This window comes from Malus domestica, chromosome 15 (genome assembly GCF_042453785.1).
Source record: "Malus domestica chromosome 15, GDT2T_hap1".
NCBI lineage: Eukaryota > Viridiplantae > Streptophyta > Magnoliopsida > Rosales > Rosaceae > Malus > Malus domestica.
In genome coordinates, this window is record NC_091675.1 from 11,003,585 (window position 1) to 11,017,089 (window position 13,505).

Consider the following 13,505-nt stretch of genomic DNA (forward strand, 5'->3'; position numbering starts at 1 on the left):
TCAAGTGATCAGCGTTCCATGGATGGCCAAGGGTCTTGCCATCGGAGCTTCTAAGTGTGTAAGAGCCAGGGCGACTGATGCCAATGACTTCATACGGTCCATCCCAGTTTGGACTAAGTGTGCCTTCACTCGGGACTCTGTCGCAGAGTAATCTTTTCTTTAAGACCCAGTCTCCTATTTTGAAAGAACGAGGCTTGACCCTAGGGTCATAATAGTTGGAGATGCGCTGCTTGTAGGCGACATTCCTCAAGTGAGCTTGGTTTCTGTGTTCCTCGACTAAATCCAAGTTGAGGGTGAGTTGTTTGTCATTTTCACTTTGAATGTAGTTCTGGACTCGGAATGTTGCTTGCTCGAGCTCAACAGGGACAACCGCCTCTGTGCCAAAGGCAAGTGAGAATGGAGTTTCTCCTGTTGAAGTCCGATATGAAGTGCGATATGACCAAAGAACTTGGGGTACAAATTCTGGCCAACAGCCTTTAGCTTTGTCCAAGCTGGTTTTCAAAGTGCGCTTGATTATTTTGTTGATGGCCTCAACTTGTCCATTAGACTGGGGATGAGCTGGAGAGGCAAAGCATAAGTTGATGTTGAACTTAGAGCAGAACAACCTGAACTTCTTGTTGTCAAACTGTCGCCCATTGTCAGTGACTATCGCATTGGGAATGCCGAATCTACAAAGGATGTTCTTCCACACGAAGTCTTCTATCTTTGCCTCAGTAATGGTTGCCAAGGGTTCTACTTCGGCCCACTTTGTGAAGTAGTCCACTGCAACGACTGCGTAACAGACTTTGCCCTTCCCTGCCGGCATTGGGCCGATCAAATCAAGTCCCCACTGGGCGAAGGGCCAAGGGCTGATCATAGGAGTAAGAGGCTCTGGAGGGGAATGAGGAATAGTTGCATATCGTTGACATTTGTCACATGAGCGGGATACTTTGATGGCATCCTGGTGGAGTGTTGGCCAGTAATATCCTTGGCGAAAAGTCTTGTGTGCTAGGGACCGAGATCCAGCATGATCTCCACAGACTCCCTCATGTATTTCCCGAAGGACGATTTCCGCCTCGGCAGGCGTAAGACACCTTAAGTATGGCAGGCTAAAACCTCGCTTATAGAGTTGATCATTGATGATCAGGTAGCGGGTAGACTTGTATCGAATTTGCTTAGCCTGGACTTTATCATTTGGGAGGGTGCCATGAGCAAGGAAATTATAGATCGGGGTGATCCAACTATCCCTTGTTGTAAGTTGCATACTTCTGCGGCCATGGTGCTTGGTGTTGCCAACAGTTCGACATGAATTTTTCTTCCAATCTTGTCTTCCACAGCTGAGGCGAGGCGAGCCAGGGCGTCTGCATGACTGTTTGCCGCTCGAGGAACTTGGGTGATCTGGTAGTGGAAGTGCTTGAGCAAAAGTTGTGTTTGCGCAAGATATGCTGCCATGGAGCTGTCCTTAGCATCAAAGTTGTTGGTAACCTGGTTGACCACTAATTGGGAGTCATTGAAAATATCAATTTGTTTAACCCCGAGGTGTTTGGCCAAACGTAATCCTGCTAGAAGGGCTTCATACTCGGCCTCATTGTTTGATGCCTTGAATTTGAAACGAAGAGCATACTCCATTGCTACTTTGTCGGGCGTAGTCAAGACTAGTCCCGCTCCACAGCCCTGTTGGTTGGATGAGCCATCAACATACAGACTCCATGCTGGGGTTGTTGGTTCTATCTTCTGAGCTTCCGGGGGTAATGAAGCCACTGCTTCAGGTGTAGAAGCAATGTCAACCGGATATGTGAAGTCGGCAATGAAGTCTGCCACTGCTTGGCCCTTCTCAGCTGGCTTTGGTTGGTAGGAGATGTCAAACTCACCCAACGCTATTGCCCATTTGATCATTCGCCCTGAAGTGTCAGAACTTTGGAGTATCTTTCGAAGAGGATAATTGGTAAGCACGATGATGGAGTGCGCTTGGAAGTAAGGGCGGAGTTTTCGAGCAGACATGACCAATGCCAGAGCCAATTTCTCAATGTTAGAGTACCGTGTCTCCGCATCTTGTAAGGCTTTGCTAGCGTAGTAGACAGGTCGCTCAATATTCCCATCCTTTCGAATGAGAACGGAACTTACGGCTGAAGCTGATACCGATAGGTAGATAATGAGAATGTCTCCTACCTCGGGCTTGGAGAGTAGAGGGGCTTTACTCATGTACTCCTTGAGGTTTTTGAATGCCTCGGCACATTCATCAGTCCATGTAATGTACTTCCTACTTCCCTTAAGTGCTTTAAAAAAGGGAGCACATTTGTCTGTGGCCTTAGAAATGAACCTGGTTAAGGCTGCCACCTTGCCAGTAAGGCTCTGGATGTCCTTTGAAGTTACCGGTTCCTTCATGTCGAGGATTGCTTTGATCTTCTCGGGATTAGCTTCAATGCCTCGTTGGCTAATCATGAAACCTAAGAATTTGCCAGAGCCTACGCCGAAGGCACATTTGTTGGGGTTTAACCTCATTCGATACCTCTTCAAAATAGTGAAAGTTTCAGATAGGTTGGTGATGTGTTGGTCAGCATGTTTGCTCTTGACTAACATATCATCAACGTAAACTTCCATGCTCTTCCCAATCTGCTCGGCGAACATTGAGTTGACTAGTCTCTGATAAGTCGCTCCTGCATTCTTTAGGCCGAAAGGCATGACTTTATAGCAGTATAGTCCTCTGTCGGTAGTGAAGGCTGTGTGTTCTTGATCCGAAGGGTTCATGAGGATTTGGTTGTATCCTGAGTAAGCATCCATGAAGCTCAGGAGTTCACACCCGGCCGTAGAGTCTATAAGTCTGTCAATAAGAGGAAGAGGGAAGCTATCTTTCGGACACCCTTTGTTTAGGTCGGTGTAGTCAACACACATTCTCCACAAGACCTTTTGAAGCAAAAGACTTTCTTTGGTCGGATTTTTCTTAACAAGGACCACATTTGCTACCCATGTCGGGTAATTGACTTCGCGGACAAAGCCTATGCCTTTGAGTTTTTCAACTTCTGCTTTCATTGCCTCGTATCGTTCAGCGTCATAAGATCTTCGCTTCTGTCTCACCGGCTTGATCTTGGGGTCAATACTCAAACGATGACAGATGACATCGGGAGAGATGCCTGGCATGTCCTCGTATGACCAGGCGAAGACTTCAGTGTTCTCTTTCAAAAAAGATATCAATGCTAACCGAAGGGGTGGTGACAATGTGGTGCCAATCTTCACCATGCGATCTGGATAATCTCTTGAGATAGGTACCTTCTCCAACTCTTCAGCAGGTTGGGCTTGCTGGGTGAAAGAGTCATCTCGAGGATCATCGGGTTGATTGTTGCTATCAGGAAGATCCAAGTTCGCTTCATCTAGGCTGGTCTTTGTGACTTGGTCATGTACAGACAGGGTTTCCTTGGGTCCGGGCAAGTGTTGTTGCTTAACTGAAGTGTTGTAACATGATCGTGCACTAAGCTGATCTCCTCTGATGTAGCCGTTGCCATGGGGGGTTGGAAATTTCATCAACAGCATATGCGTCGATACCATAGCCTTGAGATCATTGATGCCTGTGCGCCCAAAGATGACATTGTATGCCGTTGGGCAGTCAACCACTAGGAAGTTAGTGGTAATGGTAGCCGTGTAAGGGCCTGTACCAATAGTAAAGGGTAAATGTATGCTCCCTAAGGGTTGCACGATATCACCGGAGAAGCTTATCAGAGGAGAAATCGAGCGATCGAGCAAGTGTTCAGCTACACTGAGTGCCCTGAAAGCTTCGGCAAACATGATATTGACCGAAGCCCCTGTGTCTACGAGGATTCGTCGAACATCAAAGTTGGCTATGTGAGCCTCCACGATCAATGGGTCGTTATGAGGGTAGATGATGCCTCTTTCTTCCTCAGGGTAGAAACATATCGGATCCCAGTTAGGCTTTTGATACTTCCCTCCCCTGATGTCTTCCACGTGAAACACTTGGTGACCAGGCCTCAGAATTCGTTCACTGTTTTTCATGGCCCTATTGGAAGATTCAGATATGGGTGTGCCGCCGCTTATGGAATATATGACATTCACCTGGCGTTGGTTACGGTTATCCCTTTGAGGGTGAAGGAGGAATTGATCAATTTTTCCTTCTCGTGCCAAAGCTTCAATACGATCACGGAGGATGATACATTTCTCGCTATCATGGCCGTTATGCTCATGGTAGCAACAAAACATGCCCGCGTTATTCGGGGGCGTGTAATCTGGGTGCCTCGGCTTTGGCTTTGGTATCAGGTGAGCTATGCTGGGGTAAATGGCCGCGCATGTGGCATTCAAGGGCGTGTATGTCTCATACCTTGGGGTAGGGGGTATCTTGACGCGGGTTTGACCCACTGCATTGACTGCCTGGGGGCGAGCGTTATTGTGGCGATACCCTTGGTTATCGGGATAGTGTCCCTTACTCTTTTTACTGAAATGAGAGTGGTGAGGATGGAAATCCTTCCTCTTGCCTTGAAATTGATATGTCTGTTGATTCGGCGAAGCATTATGCAAGGCATGGGGAGGTGCCACTGCTGTTTGGAAAGTCGAGGTCTTCTCATTTAGGTGAGTCTGGCTTCCACCTCCCACTTGTTGATAAAGGATGGTTGTAGGGGGTTTCTCCTGATATGTCTTTGCCTCGGCGGAGGCATGGTTATAAGCCTGCGCCATCACCTCAGAGTAAGTCTTCCAAGTATTGGCATTGATCATGTATTTAAAGAAACAATCACGTAGGCCTGCCGTGAAGGCTTTGAGGGCAGTCTTGTCGTCTGCCTCGGCACACCGGGAGTATTCATGGCTGAAGCGGCCAGCATACATACGTAATGACTCGTCTGGCTTCTGGCGGATAGTGTACAGGTCATCTGCAGAGTGCAAGCGATCGGTTTGGAAAATGTGTTGGGAAACAAATAGTTTCCTCAATTCCTCAAATGAGTCTACCGTCTCAGGTGTAAGACGACAATACCAATTTAGAGCTCCGCCAGAGAGGGTAGAGGGGAAGAGAAGACATCGCTCTTCGTCGGTGTGCATCCGGTATGCCATGGTGGACTCAAAGAGGTTAAGGTGCTCAATCGGGTCCTCTTTTCCAGTATAAAGTTGCAAGCCAAGCTTTTGCTTTGTCTTTGCTTGAAGGGGGGTGTTGAGGATCCTCCTTGTAAGAGGGCCAGGCCTGGGTTGGTTCCAGTCAGGTATTTCAGCCTGACGTTCAGCCTTCAACTTATTTACTTCCTCAAGAAGTTGTAGGACAAGGGGGTCCTGAGCGGAGTTATGTGTCACTGGAGCTTTCTTTCGTAAATCTCCATCTCCTATTGGAATTAGGAAGGTTTGATCAAGGGCATGTGATTTTTCCCTGGACTCGCTGTACTGGCTTCCAGGGTATGTCTGTCGGAACACCTCTGAGTCCCCTGTACCCTCATGTCTCTCTAGGACTTGTTGCCCCTTCCCCAAATTGGTGGCTGGCTTGGGCCGTGGCAGGGGACCGAGTCTCTCAGAAATCCTTGGGTCATTAATCTTTGAGCTTATATGGATGGAATTCTCTCGACGTTGCTTCAGGAAATCCCGACAATCGCGAAAAACGGCTTTCGATCCTTCTGCCCCTTCAGCAAAGAGGTGTCTCCCTCCACTTCTCATGGTTCGGGTCGAAGCAACTGGGTTAAGAGAAGCCTCATGTTGATTATCAAGTCGAGGGGTAATCTGTTCCCTATCAGGGATATCTATGTCGAATGCATGTGACCCTCCATGTTGGAGGGCACCCAGTTGATGGTTGACTTCCACGGGGGCAACAAGCTCGCGTGTCTGAGCTTGCCTAGCTTCGTGGAGTGTCTCGAAGAGCTTCTCATATTGCTCCTGGAGGACCTCATTCCTCATTGCTATCTTGTTGTTCTGAGCTTCCAACTCATCGACTTTAGCTTGAAGAAGAACTCGTTTTCCTTCCTTCTTTCGTTGTTTCGCACTATGTGCAAGGGGGGTGTCATTCTGTGTGCTGTGGCTTCCTTCGCTTCCCATGTTGGAGAGGGATGCCTGGTCAAAAGAAAGTGTACGAATGATAGAAACCAGCTTGACACAGCTGAAGAGAGTAGGAATAAGTGTCGTTTCCCACAGACGGCGCCAAATGTTGATGCACAAAATCAGCGAAGACTTTGGTACAACAGAAAGTGTCAGGTTTTATGACCTTCGCTTGGTTGCTTCGGTCACTAGTGAGGATAAGTACGTAAATGAATAGAGACAGAGAAGCAAACACAGGATGTACGTGGTTCACCCAGATTGGCTACGTCCACGGAGTAGAGGAGTTCTTATTAGTAGTGAAGGGCTTACACAAGTACAAAGGATCAAGCTCTCAATTTAGTGAGTTCTTGTGAATGATTTCACACAAAATGGCATTAGGCAATATTGTGGGGGAATGACCCCTATTTATAGAAAAACTTGTAGCTTTGTCACATTGACATGTGTCATGTTGTGATTGGTTCTTGATGTCGACACGTGCTGCGCTCTGATTGGCTTCTAATCTTGACACGTGTCGAGTAGTGTTTGGCCTCCTGGTCGGAGGGGAACTCTTCTGGGTCCTTGACAGTATAGCGTTGGCCGGTGCTCGGTAGTTTCGGGATTGGTCAAGTATGGTACAAACAATACTACCCAGAGAAATGTTAAGAAGACATTTTTAAAAGTGGGACTCGTCATTGACTCTTCGACGGCTCGGTGTTTTGAATAATATTTTATAATGTTGGCACAAAAATTAATATTAAGGTGTACAGTTCATGGAAATTGGCGTTAGTATTTCTCTACTACCAAGTGCGCAGGTGGATTAAAGCATTTAACATGCTAAACAAAATTCCACCCTAAGTTTTCAAAATTCCTCGGATCCTCCCAAAGTATACTACAATTGCTCGAGTGGATTACTTACAGCATGTGAACGTCTACTACAATTGCTCGAGTGGATTAATTACAGCATGTGAACGTCTACTACAATTGCTCGAGTGGATTAATTAGAGCATTAAACATGCTCAACCAAACTCCAATTATTTTACGCATATGGTCTGTCAGTGTCTATATATATGAACAACATGATAGATGATGATACTCAAATCTAAAGTTTTATCAAAAGAGTAGTGCTTACTACTTACTGCTGGTATATTCTAATTCCGGCCGTCCGACGTTACGCGGTTATGGCTACCCCGTCCGGGCACCTCCTCCTTAAGCTGCTTGTTTGCACGGTGCTGGTGCTTATGGTGGCGGCTCTTGCGCCCAAGGATGAAGAGGGAACCCTCGTTTGTGATATTATTCAGGTGCAGGAAACCATGTGGGCATGCAGACCATACATCTTTAAACGTGGGGACTGTTGTGCGGAAGCGTCAAATATGAAACCAATAAGCTACAACGGTAAAATATGATAAGACAAATAATCCAAATGACACAAGGATTTATACTGGCTCGGTGTAAGCCTACGTCTAGTTCCGAGATGGTGAGGAAATTCCACTAATTCAAAAGGAGATTACAAATAGAGTTTTAACTCTCAAACCCAAATCCCACATACACCCAATAGCTCTCACTCTCACAAAGAACAATTGGAGAAGATGGACACACATCAAATACCATCTCTCCCAAAAGCCACACAACATGTAGCAGCAACATCTTTGATTGAGGGATAACTAACAAAGGGGGATTACAAACAAATGGGAAGGAGCAGCACTGTTTCAAATGGGAGAGCCGAACGCTTTCCTTGGTATGACTCTCATCTGATGCCGCCCTCCAACCCCCAAAACCAAGGGCATAACCAAATGCCTTAATATAAACAAAAGGAACAAACATCATAATTGCCACTCATGTGGCCACATCATAAAGGAAAACCTCCTAATGATGTTCCCACATCATTATGTCCTTCATTCTTTTGGTTTGTTTAATAGCCAAAAAGAGAGTTGGTTTGTTGTCCGCTTGGCCACTAATTTGGCCACTATCCAACAGGGAGTTGACTAAAGCTTGCTGCAATGGGGTCAAGACCGTCTACAGAAATGTTAAGACCGCCTTTGACCGCCAGGCGGCCTGCGAGTGCATCATAGATTTAGCCCCGTTTAATCGTACTAGTGAAACCCGGATTGCTGGCCTTCCTACCAAGTGTGGGATTCCCAACAATAACTGCACAATATGACAGGATCCCATCCGTCACAATATCTAATACCCCAGAGCTAAGGCCAAAGTATTGTTATTTCTTTGTCATTTCCATTTACCTGCTGACTGCTGTTATGTTTATATTGTTCTAGAAGGATTCCTAGGCTCCTATCCGAACCTTAAGTTCGTTGTACTAAATCCAAGGGCTCGGGATCCTGTATTAAGCTAGTAATGTGATGTGAGAAAGGCATGAATATTGAAGTAACTTTATATATGTATCTTTCTGTTATTTTTCTTTTACGGTTTCTGTCCTATCAACTTGATATCAGGAGCCTCTCGACCCTATGAGCAAAAAGGGTCAGGTCGCCTTTGCCGCCAGCCGTTTCTGGCCAACCACCGGTCGTCTCTCATCAACGCTTGCAATGACTCTTCGATCCAACTTCAACGACATTCACGGAATTAAGCCAAGTGGAGTTTTGTTTCTTGTTTTTTCTTTTTCTTTCAAACCCTAAGTATATATTCCTCGGATCCTCATTGTTCCGGTGGATTAATTAGATCATGCACAGTTGCTTAAGTGGATTAATTAGAGCATTAAACAAGCTCAACCAATCTCCACCAATCATCTTATAAATGCTTTTTTTGGGGGGGGGGGGGGGGGCGGTTTCTCTATTGTTCTATGTAAACAGCGTTTCTACGTACAGTTTCATAAAAAAAGTATAGGGGTTTTTAAACTTTAATCCTTGAAGAAGATTAAAATTCAATAAAAACCTGGTATTAAATTGGATATTGATTTTAGTCCTCTAATAAGTACTTAATTCAAATTTATATTATATTTTTGTTTTAATATTTAATAGATATCTTATTTAATGTCATTACATTATAATTATAATTATTTATTATTATACACATTTTAATTCATTATATTTATTTTACTTCCTCTAATTAGTATACCTAAACGTCCATATCATAATATATTTTACTAAATTAGTGTACCGAAATGTCTGTACCTAAATATATTGTAGTGAATTAATAGCACATTAGGAAATATGCAAAAACATAAGTGTTCCGAAAAATTTAGTACCTAAATATATGATACTAAACTAGTGTACCGAAATGTCGGTACCTAAATATATTATAATAAACTAGTGTACCGAAATGTCCGTACCTAAACATATTATACTAACATAGTGTACCGAAATGTTCGTATCTAAATATATTGTAATGAATTAGTAGTACATAAGAAAATATGCAAAAACATGTGTACCGAAAAATCTTTACGAAAATATTTTCTCATATAAGATACTTACTATAATGAGAATTAAAATTTATAATATTTTCATAAAATTTAATTATGAACACCATAAAATTACAAGTAAGAGAGACATTTAATATGCTAACATTAAATAGAGTCTATGTCACATCCCGGTTCGGGCCTCCACCACATCCCGGGCTCGACTCTGCTGTAGCACGATATTGTCTGCTTTGAGCCCGACCATGCCCTCATGGTTTTGTTTCTGGGAACTCACACGAGAACTTCCCAGTGGGTCATTACTCATGGGATTGCTCTCGCGCGAGCTCTCTTAACTTCGAAGTTCCGATGGAACCCGAAACCAGTGAGCTTCCAAAAAGCCTCGTGCTAGTGCTAGGTAGAGATGAGAATATACATATAAGGCTTACAGGATCCATTCCTCTGGACGATGTGGGATGTTACAGTCTAGGAACTAAAATTAATTTTTTAACTTGTATAAGACATTTTTCTAAACTTCATCTTATATAAGGATTAAAATCTAGTTTTCTAAAAAGTCTATATAGTACGTGCTAGTATATACATAGCTACAGTTCCTTAAGCTGCTTGTTTGCATGGTGACGTACTGTTATGGTGGTGGCTACTGCGCCCATGGTGCCGGCAGATCCAAAAGGCTTGTGGCAAAACATGGACCCCATCTTTTGAAGGTGGGGCGTTGACTCAATCTTGCTGCAATGTGGGGTCATAGACCATTTGCAAATTGGGGGGTGTATTCAATTGAGATTTTGAGATATTTTAATTCTTTTAATGAATTTAGGGGTATTCACTCATGATTTTAAGTGATTCCCTGAAATTCAAGGTGTATTCAATTAGAATTTTAAGATAGTTTATTAAAATCATTAGAAATCCGAGTGTATTCAAGTAGGATTTTAAAGAAATTTATAACATTCTAGGTGTATTCAATTAGAAATTGATTTTAAAGAATTTGAGAAAGTTGAAGAATTAGAGGGAATTTGAGAGATTTCGTAGTGTATTTTAAGTATCCACAAATCTCACATCTCTTCATGAGATTTCAAGGTAATTGAATCAAAATTTTATATGGAATATCTACAAATTAATTAAACTCCATAAAAATCCATGGATTTATAAATCCATTAAAGTCTCTCAAATTCTCAATTGAATAAAGATGATGAGAGACTACAGTTGACCGGCGAAATTAAGGGGGCTGTATTTAATTGAGAATTTGAGAGATTTTTATGGATTTATAAAATCATGGATTTTTATAGAGTTTAATTGATTTGTAGAGATTCCATATAAAATTTTGATTCAATTCCCTCGAAATCTCATGGGAAGATGTGAGATTTGTGAATTGACACACCCCAACCAAGATCAAGGCATGTTGGTCATCACGTGAGAGTGACGTAGCCATGTGCACAGTGAGGAAGCAATATAGATAAGAATTATACGAATAATTAAAAACCAATTTACTAGAGTACACTACTAAACAGAACGTGATAGGAGTTAGTTACAACAGTAAACACTCCTAAACAAAGCATAAAGTTTAGGTGCAGTCCAGTAGGACAAATACTAGTTATACAGTACCAAAAATGTCCTACTATTATTTTGGTAGGTCAGAACTGCAGACGTCCTCAAACCACCAACAACAAGCTTACTTAAAACCTCCAGGGGCACAAAACAGAAAACGTGAGTGGGCAAAAACAAATGTTTTACAAAACCATTTCATTTATCAATATACTAACCCCTCGCTGTAAAACATGTATAATTTTTTCCAAAATCAAGATATAAGCATATACATAATATATATATCTGAAATCATAACAATTTAATTCATGCTTCACATAATCATATTCATATGTATGCCATGCAAAAATATAACAAAGTAAACAATCCAGGTAAGAATGATTTCATAGAAATATGATATGTTAGCCGGAACCCCTATGGTAGTCTGTACGGCTGAATTCATAGCTTAAAAGTCAATCTAGCCGGAGTCACTACAATGACCTATATGGAAATATACTGCACATAAGTCGGAACCACTAAAAAGAGGTATGTACGACAAGATTGGGTGTAATACAATTATGCTCAATTCTATTCTCTCATAATAGCCGGACGATAAACCGCTAGTCACTTACGAGTCGGAACCATAAATAAGGTCTGTACGACAAGACTGTGCACTTAAGTTGGATCCAATATGAGCATATAGTGCGGGAGGTGACGTAAATAAACAGGCATGTACTTCACATCTTTGGCTAAATCACAATCACCCTAGGTGCAGTTTTATGAGCTCAACGTTATTCAATCACATATCATCGATGATTCACATAATCAAACATAACTTACCTGAACTTACCTGTGCCTCCCCAGCACCACATTTATATATATATGCAATTATGAAATGCATATTCAGAATATATAAGCATTTGGCATATTATTTCAAAGCATACTTTCCTTAAAAATGCATTTTTGGGAAATATATCAAGTATATAAATATATACTGAAAACAAAAGCCAACTCACTGGTATGTTGACGGGTCGTAACCCCCGAGTCTTCCATGGATACGCTCATCCTCAGGATAAGTCTCACCTCGACTTTCTGGCCAAATTTAAAACTTGTCGATCTCCACTTTCCGACGTCCAAAATCCTCAAACGACCTATCCCTAGCCTCCTAGGGACCTCACAAAGCTTCCTATAAGCTTCAAATTCCATAAAAACAAGCCATACGTTTTTGCATGAACAGTACTTCGTTCAGGGTTAGGGTTTTCACGTGATTTCGAAGTAGCTCTTACCTGTAAATGGTATGGATGAGTTCGTCTGAGCTTCATGAACACAATGGTGTCATTTTCCACTTCGATCCGTCACGTTTGCAAAGGTTTTGGTTGACGTCCGTACATAGAAGGAAGAGAGATAGTGAACGGAGAAAGATGAGAGGGTACGAGAGAAAGAATAGAGATAGTGTGTGTGTGTGTGTGGGGCCTAAGATTGGTCAACTACCAAAAATACCATAACTTAATCCTAATTGGTTCCAAACAATTAGGATTTAAGAATATTGACCCAAAACCACACTTAAACCATATTACACAACTAACGTCCAAGGGTATTTTCGTCAATTCACGCCGTCGATAAATATATATTTGGGACGGGCTGTGACAATCTCCCCACCTTATAAAATCTCATCGTCGAAATTATACATAACAAATACATCCATTAATAATCATAAAACAAGCGTGGATACATCTCTCTCATCCGATCCTCTGTCTCCCAAGTAGCTTCTTCCATTGAATGATTTCTCTATAACACCTTCACCAAACGTACGGTCTTGTTCCTTAGTTCTTTATCCTTCCAATCCAAAAAAGTCACTGGTTCCTCATCATAAGTCAAGTCCGAATTGATTTCCAAGGGTCGATGAGGAATCACTTGTGAAGGATCTGAAACATAATGTCGAAGCATCGAAACATGAAATACATCGTGCACCTTGGACAACTCTAGAGGCAACTCAAGCCTGTAAGCAACCTCACCGACTCGCTCGGTGATCATATATGGTCCAATGTACCTAGGACTCAACTTTCCTTTCTTTCCAAATCGTATAACACCTTTCCAAGGTGATAGCTTCAGAAATACCCAATCACTTACATCATACTTCCGATCAGTGGCATGTTTGTCTACTAAGCTCTTTTGTCGATCTTGGGCCGTTTTCAAGTTAGACTTAATTACCTGAATATTTTGAGTAGTCACATCCACAATCTCAGGGCCCACTAAAACTCTTTCGCCAACCTCTAACCAACATAGAGGCGTACGACAAGATTTCCCATAAAGTGCCTCAAATGGTGCCATACCAATACTCGAATGATAACTGTTGTTGTAGGCGAACTCCATCAAATCCAAACAATCATGCTAACTATCTCCAAATTGCAGCACTGAAGATCTCAACATATCCTCTAATGTCTGAATGGTAATCTCAGATTGTCCATCTGTCTGAGGGTGATATGCCGTATTATAAAGCAATCTCGTATCAAGAGCTTCCTGGAATGCTATCCAGAACTTGGAAGTAAATTTAGGATCCCGATCCGAGATAATATTAACTGGCACACCATGGTACTTCACAATCTGTGATATAAACAACTTAGCTAATCGGCTTAACGAATACTTCTCC